This window comes from Pinus tabuliformis, chromosome Q, assembly GCF_031772625.1.
Source record: "Pinus tabuliformis cultivar Carrire ecotype Pingquan chromosome Q, CPIR1, whole genome shotgun sequence".
Taxonomy (NCBI): Eukaryota; Viridiplantae; Streptophyta; class Pinopsida; order Pinales; family Pinaceae; genus Pinus; species Pinus tabuliformis.
In genome coordinates, this window is record NC_142296.1 from 898563062 (window position 1) to 898575141 (window position 12080).

A 12080-nucleotide genomic window follows, 5' to 3' on the forward strand; every position below is an offset into this window, starting at 1 on the left:
TTTCTATTGAGTTAGTGCCAGGGGAAGCTCCAACATCGAAAGCACCTTACAGGATGAGCACACCTGAGTTGGTAGAATTGAAGTTACAGCTAAACGAAATGTTGGAAAAAGGATACATCAGACCCAGAATATCACCTTGGGGCGAACCAGTGTTGTTCGTAAAAAATAAAGATGGTGCTCTTAGATTGTGCATTGATTATAGGCATCTGAACCAAGTAACAATCAAGAACATGTACCCTTTGTCGAGGATTGATGATGAGCTAAAGGGAGCAGCAGTGTTCTCTAAGATCGACTTGAGATCGGGATACCATTAGGTACGCATCAAGGAAGAGGATATCTTCAAGACTGCGTTCAGGACCAGGTATGGGCATTATGAGTTTGTTGTTGTTCCATTTGGCTTAACTAATGCTCCAACTACATTCATGTGTTTGATGAATAGTGTGTTGTGTCCTTATTTGGACAAGTTTGTTATTGTATTCATTGATGACATATTGGTATATTCTAAGAATGAGGAGGAACATGCCGAACATTTAGCAATAGTGTTGAGATTGCTAAGAGAGCATCAGTTGTATGCTAAACTTAGCAAGTGCAACTTCTTTCAGATTGAGGTACACTACTTGGGACATGTTGTCTCCAAGGAGGGCATTGCAGTAGATCCAGAGAAGATAAGGGCCATCATGGAGTGGGCAACTCCTAAGAATGTAGGTGAGGTGAGATCATTTATGGGATTGGCAGGTTACTACGGGAGGTTCATTAGGAATTTCTCACACATTGCATATCCTATCACATCATTGCAGCGAAAAGGTACGAAATTTGAATGGGCGGTGGAATGTGAAGATAATTTTGAGCAACTCAAGCAATTTTTGGCACATGCACCGGTGTTAAAGATTACGGATTCGGACTAGGATTTTGTTGTGTGTACAGATGCTTGCAAAAGGGGACTTGTTGGAGTTCTCATGCAAGAAGGACAGGTAGTGTGCTATGAGTCACAGAAACTGAATGAGCATGAGCAGAATTATCCGACGCATGATTGTGAGCTAGCAACGATTATACATGCATTGAAGATGTGGAAACACTATCTTATGGGAATGAGGTTCACATTGATGAATGATCACAGTGGGCTGAGGTATTTGTTTGACCAACCAAATATAAATGCCAAGCAAGATAGATGGTTGAATACCCTTAGTGAGCTTGACTTTGAGATCAAATACATCAAAATAAAGGAGAACCGAGTTGCAGATGCTCTTAGCAGGAAGGTACATGTAAATTATATAGCAGTTATAAGCTCTTATGGGATAAAGTTACAGGATAGGATCTTGAAGGCAGGTTAGTGGGATGACAAATACATGGAGATAATGCACAAGTTACAGAAGAGCATAAGTACATGTATAGGTACAGGTACAAGTGCAGGTGCAGGTACATGCACATGGGATCAGGATGCAGACATTCGTCTCACGCAAAATGGCTTGGTGAGATTTCGAGACAGGATCTATGTGTCGAATTGTAGTGAGCTCAAGAAGCTTATCTTGATGGAGTTTCATGTGAAACTATATTCGCGTCATCTAGGATATCAAAAGACATTGACGACGGTAAAGAAGTTATAATATTGGCCAAATATGAAGAAAGAAGTGGTTGAGTTCGTGGTTGGATGCTTAGATTGTCAGTAGGCAAAGGCAGAGTGCAAGCATCCAAGTGGTTTACTACAGCTTGTAGCGATTCCAGAATGGAAATGGGAGGTCATTTCCATGGATTTCATCACAGGTCTTCTGAGGACAGTGAAGCAACATGATTCTATTATGGTCGTGGTCGACAGCTTGAGCAAGGTAGCTCACTTCATTCCCGTGAAGACTACATATTCAACCAGTGAGGTAGCATAGGTGTTCATCAGAGAGATAGTGAGGCTACATGTTGTTCCAAAGAAGATTGTGTCGGATAGGGAATTTCACTTCCAAGTTTTGGAAGGATATATTTGCAGGCTTGGGTATAGAGTTGGCCTTCAACACAAATTAATATTCATAAACAGATGGCCAGACAGAGAGGGTCAACAGGATCTTGGAGGATATGTTGAGGATGTACGTATTGCACCAACAAATGAAATGGGAAGAGTATCTACCATTGGTGGAGTTCGCATACAACAATGGTTATCAGGAGTCATTGAGGATGAGTCTTTTCGAGGCATTGTATAGGCGAAGTTGTAACACCCCCATCAGCTGGAGTGATCTAGTGAACAATATACTTATTGGACCAAACATGTTGGCAAGCATGGAGCAGGAAATGCAGGTTATAAACAAAAATCTAAAGGAAGCACAAGATATATAGAAGAGTTGTGCAGATCAACATAGGGTGTTCAAAGAGTTTCAGGTGGGAGCATGTGTATTTGCGCATCAAGCCCAAGAAAAGCTCTTTGAGGAGTTTTTCATGTGCCAAGTTGGCACTACGGTATTGTAGGCCTTTCGAGATCCTTGATGATCTGTTATTAAATGTTAGTTTTGTTGTGCTAATTTCAATTACAGATTTACAAACACATGCTTGTTCATTACTTCCTGTGCATAGATTTCCTTAGGTTGTTTGGTGATTGAAACACGTAAATTTCATCAAGTTTAATGTGACATTCATGAGAAAAATAGCTTAAAAGAACAATGTTGAACATCAGCAATAAAAAGTACAACAAATCATCAATTGAACACTTTAACACAATGTTTTGATGAAGGAGTTCACCCCTCCTAGGCTACATCTCCTTAGTCCAGCTTCCATGGCTTGGGCATTTGGTATTAGCTCAATATGGAAAAAAAATACTATTTAAAAAGCTCTACTGCTCTTGATACCTACACCAATGTGTTCAAAATGTCGAAATTAGCTAGGAACACCTTTTCCTGAGCTCAATTTGGTCGAAAAATGCTCCAGTTATGGCTCAAATAGTTTTTCCCTACAATTTCTCCTCCAAATTTGGAAGAACTCCAGTTAGGGCCGCTAAATTTGGGGTTGGCGCAAAAAATTGTGGAGTCTGCTAAAATTCCTCCGATTTAAACTTAGAGTTAACTGTAGATTAACTATATGTTAAACCAGGATTAGCTGGAGTATTAGCGCTAATCTTGCGAATAACTATGACTGTTTTCTGAAATCATTGGCAGTCTCTGCAGAGGGTTTACATGTTGTGGTAACCATTAACCAATCAAATTGCGCCACATCACCAATCTGAAACCCAATTAAAAAATGACACTTCTTGCACTGTGATTAGATTTTGACCATCCATTGATCCTGCCTAGTTAATTTCCACGTCAGCAATACAGACTACTCACTGTGCAATGTCTGAGCAATTTTTTTTTGCAAATTTCGTCTGTTTAGCAAAGCGAACAGAACTAGATAACTTCCTCATACGAACTTGGTTTTCAGTGAAACGAGTTGCGTTAGGATCATTTTTTCAAGACGGACACGGTCGTTCAAGTTTTGAGCCATTCTAAGAACTTTGATTTTTGAGCTAAATATTGAGCGCATAATCATTTCTCCCCATTAGAAGCCTTTTGGACCCCAAAAGATACTATCAATTGTTCAGAAGGTTAGGGTACAACTCCCTCACCTTCTCGATTTGCAATCATTTAGCTTTAGAAGGCTTTTGTCCCTTGAGTCCCACTCTAAGGTATTCGACATCCCCTCTTTTCGAAGTTCTGGTTCTTCTGTCAAGTATGAGATCCTATTGAAGTTCATCGAGATATTCTAGCGAGAAATCATCTATTGATGGCAGCTGAAGATGCTCTCCTTGATCATCAATCAAAGGAGGCTCAAACAATCTCAAATTCTCAACATTAACAACAGAGTATATTTTGCATATAAGGAGGCAAACCAAGCTTAAATGCATTGTTACCAATCTTTTCCATACTTTTAAAAGGACCATAACGGATTGGCTTAAGCTTTTTACCTCCCCCTTGAAGTCTCTCTTTGCTAATATATAACCAAACTTCGTCTCCAACTTGAAATTTGTGATCAACCCACTGTTTGTCATGCCTTGCCTTGTAGCTGTTTTGACTTTTCTCGAGTTATTCCTACACTGTATGATGTATCAACTGAATTTGCTCTATGAACTTCCTTGCCTTATGGATGTCACTGTGACCATCGATGGCGGCATCTTTCTCAAAGATGAAGTCCAATGGCGATCTTGGAAAGTACCCATAAAATGCCTCAAACGTCGATGTGTTTGTGGAAGAATGCTTTGCCTTGTTGTATGCATGTTGTATGTAATGCAAATGTTCATCCCACAACTTGGGATTTTTGTTGCAATATCCTCAAAGAAGATGAATGATTGTTCTATTAACCACCTCAGTTTGTCCATCTATTTGCAGATGAAAGGTTGTACTCTTATTCAACTTTGTGTCCATCATGTCCCACAAATTTGACCAAAAATTCCCAACAAATCGAGAATCTCGATCACTTACAATAGAAGTACGAAGCCCAAAATGAACCCAAATGTTTGAGTTGTTTGTTCAACTGTAATTTTCTTTTTACATGGTGTTAATATGCACATTTTGTTGAACCTGTCTACAACTACATAGAAGTAATCATGACCTTTCCTTGACAATGGAAGACCTTCTGACTTAGTTACTGGAGAATCCACAGTAAAAACCATTTTCAGTGAACGTTTCAAATCCCAATCGGGATCCATCATTAGGACTTCTTGAATGTTGATAGTAGAAGAGCTTATTTTAGGAATTAAAATAGTTATGAGGAGAGTAGATTTAAGGATGAGATGAATGTCGGCTTGTTTTAATAATATTAATTGTAGATTTTTGATTTTTTTTTATTAATTACTGATGAGTTAATTTATTAATTATTATTATAATCCTTAATCTTAAACCTTAATAATAATTAATATTAATAACTAAGTTAGTAATCATTATTATAAATATTTAGTAATTATTATACTAATAATTCATATAAGACCTCCTACAAAATCCATTGAGATACTCCCATGGATGTGAAGGTACTGGAAGTGGAGTGTAAAATCCAAGTTTCCTATTTCTAGGCTTACTTGTTGCACACAAAGAACATCCTCTTATAAAACGAGAAAAATTATCAAACATGCGTGGCCAATAACAATACCTTTTGAGATTTGTTATTGTCTTTCCTACACCAAAGTGTCCAACGTTCAATGAAGTGTGCGCCTCCCTTATGATATTGTTTCTTTTTCCCTCTGGAATACACAACTTTCCTAAATGATACAACAAATTGTTATGTACATGATAATCCAACTCTTCAATTTGGTTTCCCTCACTCAAGCTTGCATACACATCTTGAAAGTCACTATCATTTGCATATTGTTCAATGTAACTTTCATGTAAAACAGAATTATGCTTGAGTATAACAGATAAATTTACAATAGGCCTTGAAAGAATATCGACTACCTTGTTGTAGATTCCTTTTTTGTACCTGATAACCAAATGAAATTGTTGTAGAAAACCCATCCATCTCAAATGTCGTGACTGCTACAACTTTGACTGTGATTGTAAGTACTGTAATGGTTGATGGTCAGTATGGATAATGGTCTCCTTTCCCATCAAGTAGCGTTTCCATTTCTTAACACTTTGTACCATTGTGTAAAGTTATTTGTCACAAGTGGGATAGTTAGTTACAACTCCATTAAAAATTTCAGAATGAAATGAAATGGGCTTACCATGCTGCATAAGAACTGCTCCCATGGCATAATCACTAGCATCCGTTTGAATCTCAAATGGCTGTCTAAGATCCGGAAGAGCCAATACCGGTGTTGAACTGATATTTTGCTTCAAAGCATCAAATGCTTTCTGCTGTACATCTCCCTAATGGAAGACTTTCTTAACACTTGTCAATGCATGTAATGGAGCTGCAATGGAAGAAAAAATAGCAATAAACTTTCTCCAATATTGTGTTGCCCCTAAAAAGCTTCTTACCTCTGTAACTGTATTGGGCTTGGGCCAATTCAGAATGACCTCAACCTTAGAGGGGTCTATCTTCAGCTCACCTCCTCCAACAATGTGTCCCAAATACATTAAAGAAGTCTTTTCAAATTCACACTTTGACATCTTTAAAAACAATTGTTCTTTTCTCAAGACATCAAGTACTTTGTTTACATGCATGACATGTTCATCTATGGATTTGTTGAATATGAGTATATCATCTAAGTACACAATGACAAAGTCATCTAGAAATGGTCTCAATATACCATTCATTACTCTCATGAAAGTAGTTGGAGCATTTGTAAGACCGAAAGGCATAACAAGCCACTCAAACAATCCTTGTTTAGTTTTAAATGCGGTTTTCCAAATGTCCTCTTCAGCTATTCTAACTCGATGATAACCACTTCATAAATATAACTTAGTGAAATACTTTGTATACCTCAACTGATCAAGCAAATCATCAATTCTTGGAAGTGGATAATGATTCTTTACCGTGATTTTGTTTTGCGCATGGAAATCCACACACATGCGCCAAGTTCCATCCTTCTTTGGCACCAGGACAATGGGCGCATGGCGAAGTAGATGGGCATATGATACCTTTGTTCAACAATTCTTGAATCTGCTTCTTGATTTCCATGCTCTCCATAATTGACATGCGATACATGCCAATGTTTGGAAGTGGAACATCCTGCTACAGCTATATCTCATGTTGAATTCCCCTCTTGGGAGGTAACCCCTTTGGTTCCCGAAACATCTCGCCATGCTTGCTTACCACATCAAACAAATCAGATTTCAATTTGTCATCACAACCTTCAAAAGATTCATAATCAATATCATTCTTTTTCATGATCACGAGAAGCACAACATTTTTACTTGCATTTACTAGTCTCTTCATCTGCTCTGCATTAACCAAAGAAATGTTCAGCGTTTTGCAATGGGCTCTCACAATGTACTCCACCCCATTCTTGAGCAATAAGTATTTGTTTTCATGGCGATAAAATATTTCTTTCCTATCATACAAATAAGGACTACCCAAAATGATTCTTGAGATGTCAAGTGGAACTACATCTAAATCAACTTCATCAATGAACTTTTCAGTAATGGCGAACTTGAACAAACACTTCCTTGTAACCTGTAAGTTTGCATTGTTAACTATCCAACCCAATAGATATGGCTTATGATGAGGTACAGTTTCAAGGTTGAGCTTTTTGACCAAGTCTTCTAAAATTAAGTTTGATTGTGACCCACTATCAAATAATGCATCAATCTTTGTATGATTTGAAATTACCCTTACATGAAACAACTCTATTCTTGATTCTTCATTTGGAGTGTTGTTTTGACTGTGTGAGGAACTAGTGCTTGCAACAACTTCTTTCCCTTTTGTGACCATGGCTGAAATCTTGGTCTCATCACCAGAATTTGAACCAAGGTCATGTTGTGTGGTAGTGGTCGTCTTTTGTTTTCCTTTATTGTTTTGTTTCTTGGGCCTTAGTTTGGGATGTAATTTCCAACAATGGGCTTCATCATGCCTAGCTTTGGAATAATGTTGGCATATAGTTTTCTCCCCTTCTTTCTTCACACTTGCATTCTTCTTTCTCTTCCATTCCCCCCCCCTTCTCTTTCTCCTTACCCTTGAAAGGCTTCTTCTTACTACCCTCTTCCTAAATGTTCTTTCCCCTTGCTTCAAGGTGTGTGGCTTGCACACAAACCTCATCCAAATTGCTTGGATTGAACATAAGGATAGTATGTTTCAAATAGGAATGTAAACCCCCAATATATTTCAACAGTGTATCTTGGGAATTCAAGTTTACTCCTAACAACAAAGCCCTCTTTCTAAACTCCTGGGTATAGTCTTGGACTGTTTGGCCTTTAAGCTGCCTAAAATTTTTCCAACTCATAATGGCTTTTTGCATATAGGCTAAAGGGTAAAATTGTCTTTTAATTGCAAAAACAATTTCAACCCAAGAAATGGATATACTACCATGAATTCACATTTCCTCTTGAGTCTTTGCTTCCCATCAGACAAATGTTTCTCCTTCTAGCCTCAATGAAGCCAGCTGGATCTTTATGTCATCTTCTTGAAGGTTCTGAATTCTACAGTATACCTCCAATTGTCGAATCCAATTGTCTAACTTTTCTGTATTCAATTCACCATTGTACATGGGAAGTTCAAACTTAATGTCCAATTTGAGTAAGGGAATTTTTCCTTTTGGGGTTTGGGAATGAGTATGGATAGTTTTGGTGGTGGAAGTGGAATATTTTTGAGATGTTAAGGATGATGAAGATGATGAGGAAGATGAGGAAGATGGTGGAGATGGAGTTGGTTTCCCTCCATTGCCCTTGGAATCCTTCTTATCATATTTTTTTTGTCTCTTGAGCTTCCTTCTCCATGTGGAGGTTTAGAACTCTCTCCAACCATTCTAGTGTTCCTCTCTTCATAGAGGAATTTAACCATCTCAGTTAAAGTATAGAAAGCTTTCTTAAATTCTTCCTCTTCTGAAGAAGGACCTTCAGGCTCTCTTTCTCCAAACATAATGGCTGTGGATTCAGGCTCAGAAACTGGTACTGCTTGTACCTCTTCAATCTCAGTTGAAGGAAAAACTTGAGGAGTTTCAAGTGCAACTGGAATTGGAACTTTGGGTGGTGGAGATTGTGGCCTTGTGGCTCTCCTTCTTCTGGGCATTACCTCAAGAGTTGCAACCAACAATTTCCCTTCTCCTCTCTGCAACCTTAACCTTGTAAGCATCATAATTTTGCAACCATTAAAACCTTACTTGCACAAAACTCAGGCAATCAAGCAAATAAACCTTTGCTCTGATACCAACTTGATTTGTTATTGAATGTTAGTTTTGTTGTGCTAATTTCAATTACAGATTTATAAACACATGCTTGTTCATTGCTTCCTGTGCATAGGTTTCCTTAGGTTGTTTGGTGATTGAAACAGGTAAATTTCATCAAGTTTAATGTGACATTCATGAGAAAAATAGCTTAAAAGACCAATGTTGAACAACAACAATAAAAAGTACAACGAACCATCAATTGAACACTTTAACATAGTGTTTTTATGAAGGAGTTCACCCCTCCTGGGCTACATCTCCTTGGTCTAGCTTAGATGGCTTGGGCCTCTGTATTAGCGCAATATGGAAAAAATGTTATTTACAAAGCTCTACTGCTCTTGATACCTACACCAATGTGTTCAAAATGTCGAATTTAGCTAGGAACACCTTTTCCTGAGCTCAATTTGGTCGAAAAATGTGCCAATGATGGCTCAAATAATTTTCCCTACAATTTCTCCTCCAAATTTGGAAGAACTCCAGTTAGGGCTGCTAAATTTGGGGTTGGTGCCAAAAATGGTGGAGTCCGCTAAATTTCCGCCGATTTAAACTTAGAGTTAACTGTAGATTAACTAAATGTTAAACCAGGATTAGCACTAATCGCACGGATAACTTTGACTATTTTCCGAAATTGTTGCCGGTCTCTGCGGAAGGTTCACATGTTGTGGTAACCATTTGTTAGCGATGGCCGTCAGGTTAACTGTTTGGTGTGACGTTAACTGTTGTGTCATGTTATGTGTGTTCACATAGTTGCGATAACTGTCGCAGTTGGAGCCCTGGCGGTTACAGTAACCTTAACTGCATTATCTGTTGCGTTCACATATGGACTGCACTAACCATTTGCGGTGTGGTTTTGTGGACCATTTGCATTAACCCTTTATGATGATTGTGGGCGCGTTGACATGGGGAGGGCTGGCCTGTAGACTGACCCTCCCCTAACCGCCAACCCTCATCCTTGCAAAGTTTAAATATAATTGACGCACTCTAAGGGTTAAGAACCAATGTAGCAGAGATGGTAGAAGGATTTGGTTGCAGAGGGGAGGTCGCGGGGTCGAAACATGATGCCTTTGATTTTTTTTTGTTGAATTCCCCTCTGCCTAGGCTGTTGGGAGGTGCCACGTGGTGGCCTACGAGCTTACCACGTGGCATTCTCTCATTGGTCCAAAACTGAGCAATCAACTTGCGCCACCTCACCAATATGAAACCCAATAAGAACACGACACTTGTCACACTGTCATTAGATGTTGACCCTACCTAGTCACTTTCCACGTCAGCAGTACGGACTCCTGACTGTGCAGTGACTGGACATTTTTTTGCAAATTTTACTTGTTTAGTAAAGCGAACAAAACTCAATAACTTCCTCATACGAACTCAGTTTTCAGTGAAACAAGTTGCGTTATGATCGTTTTTCCGAGACGAACGTGTTTGTTCAAGTTTCGAGCCATTCTGAGAACTTTGATTTTTGAGCTAAATATTGAGCGCCTGATCACTTGAGAGGATTGGACCAGTGGCATATCGACTTGCACTGCCTCCAACAGTGAAAGTCCATGATGTTTTCCCTATTTCATTGCTTAAGAAGTATGTGAAGGATGTTGATTGGTCTGTATTTTAGGTGAAGCAAGAAGGAGAGTTCCAGTCAGAGCCTTAATGCATATTGCAGCGGAAACATCTCATGCTCAGGAACAGAGCCATAGAGTAAGCTAAAGTGCAGTGGAAGCATTTGGACCTGAAGAAGCTACATGGGAGATGGCGGATCAGATGCGGGCTCTATATCCTTCATTGTTTGCTGATTGAGGCAAATAACTTTTGGTTTGATGTTGGGTTATGTTTGTCATATGCCTTGCTGATGTTTTGATTTTGTATATGTATATGTATATGGATGTAAATACCACCATGAGCTAACTTATAAAGCTCCAATAAGCGGTATGGTTAATATCTTGTCATGTTGTCATGATGTTTTTCTTTTGAGCAGGTTCTTCATTGTAAATACTATAACGAGCTAAGTTATAAAGCTCCATAGGCAGTATGTTTGCTTTTCATTAGTTTTGCTGAGGTCTTATTGTGGTTTAACAGCGAGAATGGTGTTCCCCAAGGGGGAGGGTTCTGTATAGCCCTGGTGAAAATTTCATGTAATAAAAGTTAATAAAGGCAAAATAAGACCATGGTTAAGGGACACTTATTCCAAGTTGAATGATTGGGCAAATATATTCTAGTGGGTATCACTAGATGTGTGTTTATGGCTAACGAAATTGGCAAAGGCTAAGACAAAGGCATTAAAAGGCAAAAAGACATTTTTGGCACATTTATTTATGAAAATAAAGGAAATTAGGAGAAAAGGAAGGTAAAAGGTCACAGGTTGCATGTGAGGAGGAAATTGAAGGAAAATAATGGAAAATGAAGAAATTAGAGGCCTCATGCATAAAAAGGATTATGAGGATCAGTTCATGGCTTTTGTCAAGTTCAAGTTTGGAGCTCTCTCATTATTCTCTCTCTCTTACACTCTCTTGGTCACTTAGAGTTTTCTTGGAGCACTCTAGTTTGGAGCAAAGGAAAGGGAAGGCAAGGAAAGGAAAGGAAAAGCAAGCAAGGAACAAGGAAAGGAAAGCAAGATCAAGCAACTTCAGTAGGAATACTTGCAGGTAACCTTTTGCATGTGTGATTTCCTAGCTGGTTTGGACATGCATGGATTTGCATGTTGGTGTATGGTTCTCTTACTGTCGGTGGCATGGTTTTGTCAGGTTATGACAGTGGTTTTCAGCCTAGCCTAACCTTTTTCCAGATGCCATGGTATGTTGGGATGTTTATTTCAGTTTTGGAACTTTTCATTTGCCAAATGGATTTCGGAATTCGGGGTGAAGGTGGTCTCAAGGTTCTTTCCCAAAGGCCTAGGAATCCCTTGACCAATTTTGGTGGGATACATGGTAAAGCTTGAGGGAGCAGTCTCGGTTTAGGGCATAGTGATCTGGGTTTGGATTGCAGTAAAGCCTGAGAGACAAGGAGACAAAAAATTCCTCAAGGATAGTGATGGATTCTGAATGGCATTCCAAGTTCCGTTCGGTTGTGATCAGAGCACTGGTTTTGGTGTGATCACAGTTGGATGAGGGTGGAGGTGGTTTAACCTCTAGATTCCCTTGATTATTCTTAGATTGGTTGTTCTATGAGATCCCACATTCATGCTTGGAATATGGCATGAGGGTGACTTGCTAAAAGAGAGATTTGGTTCAACCATGTCTATGGTTGGGTGGTACATGGAAGTCCCGAACCTGGTTGGAATTGCCTATGATTAATAAAATCTAAGTTCTGTTACTTTTGCACTGAT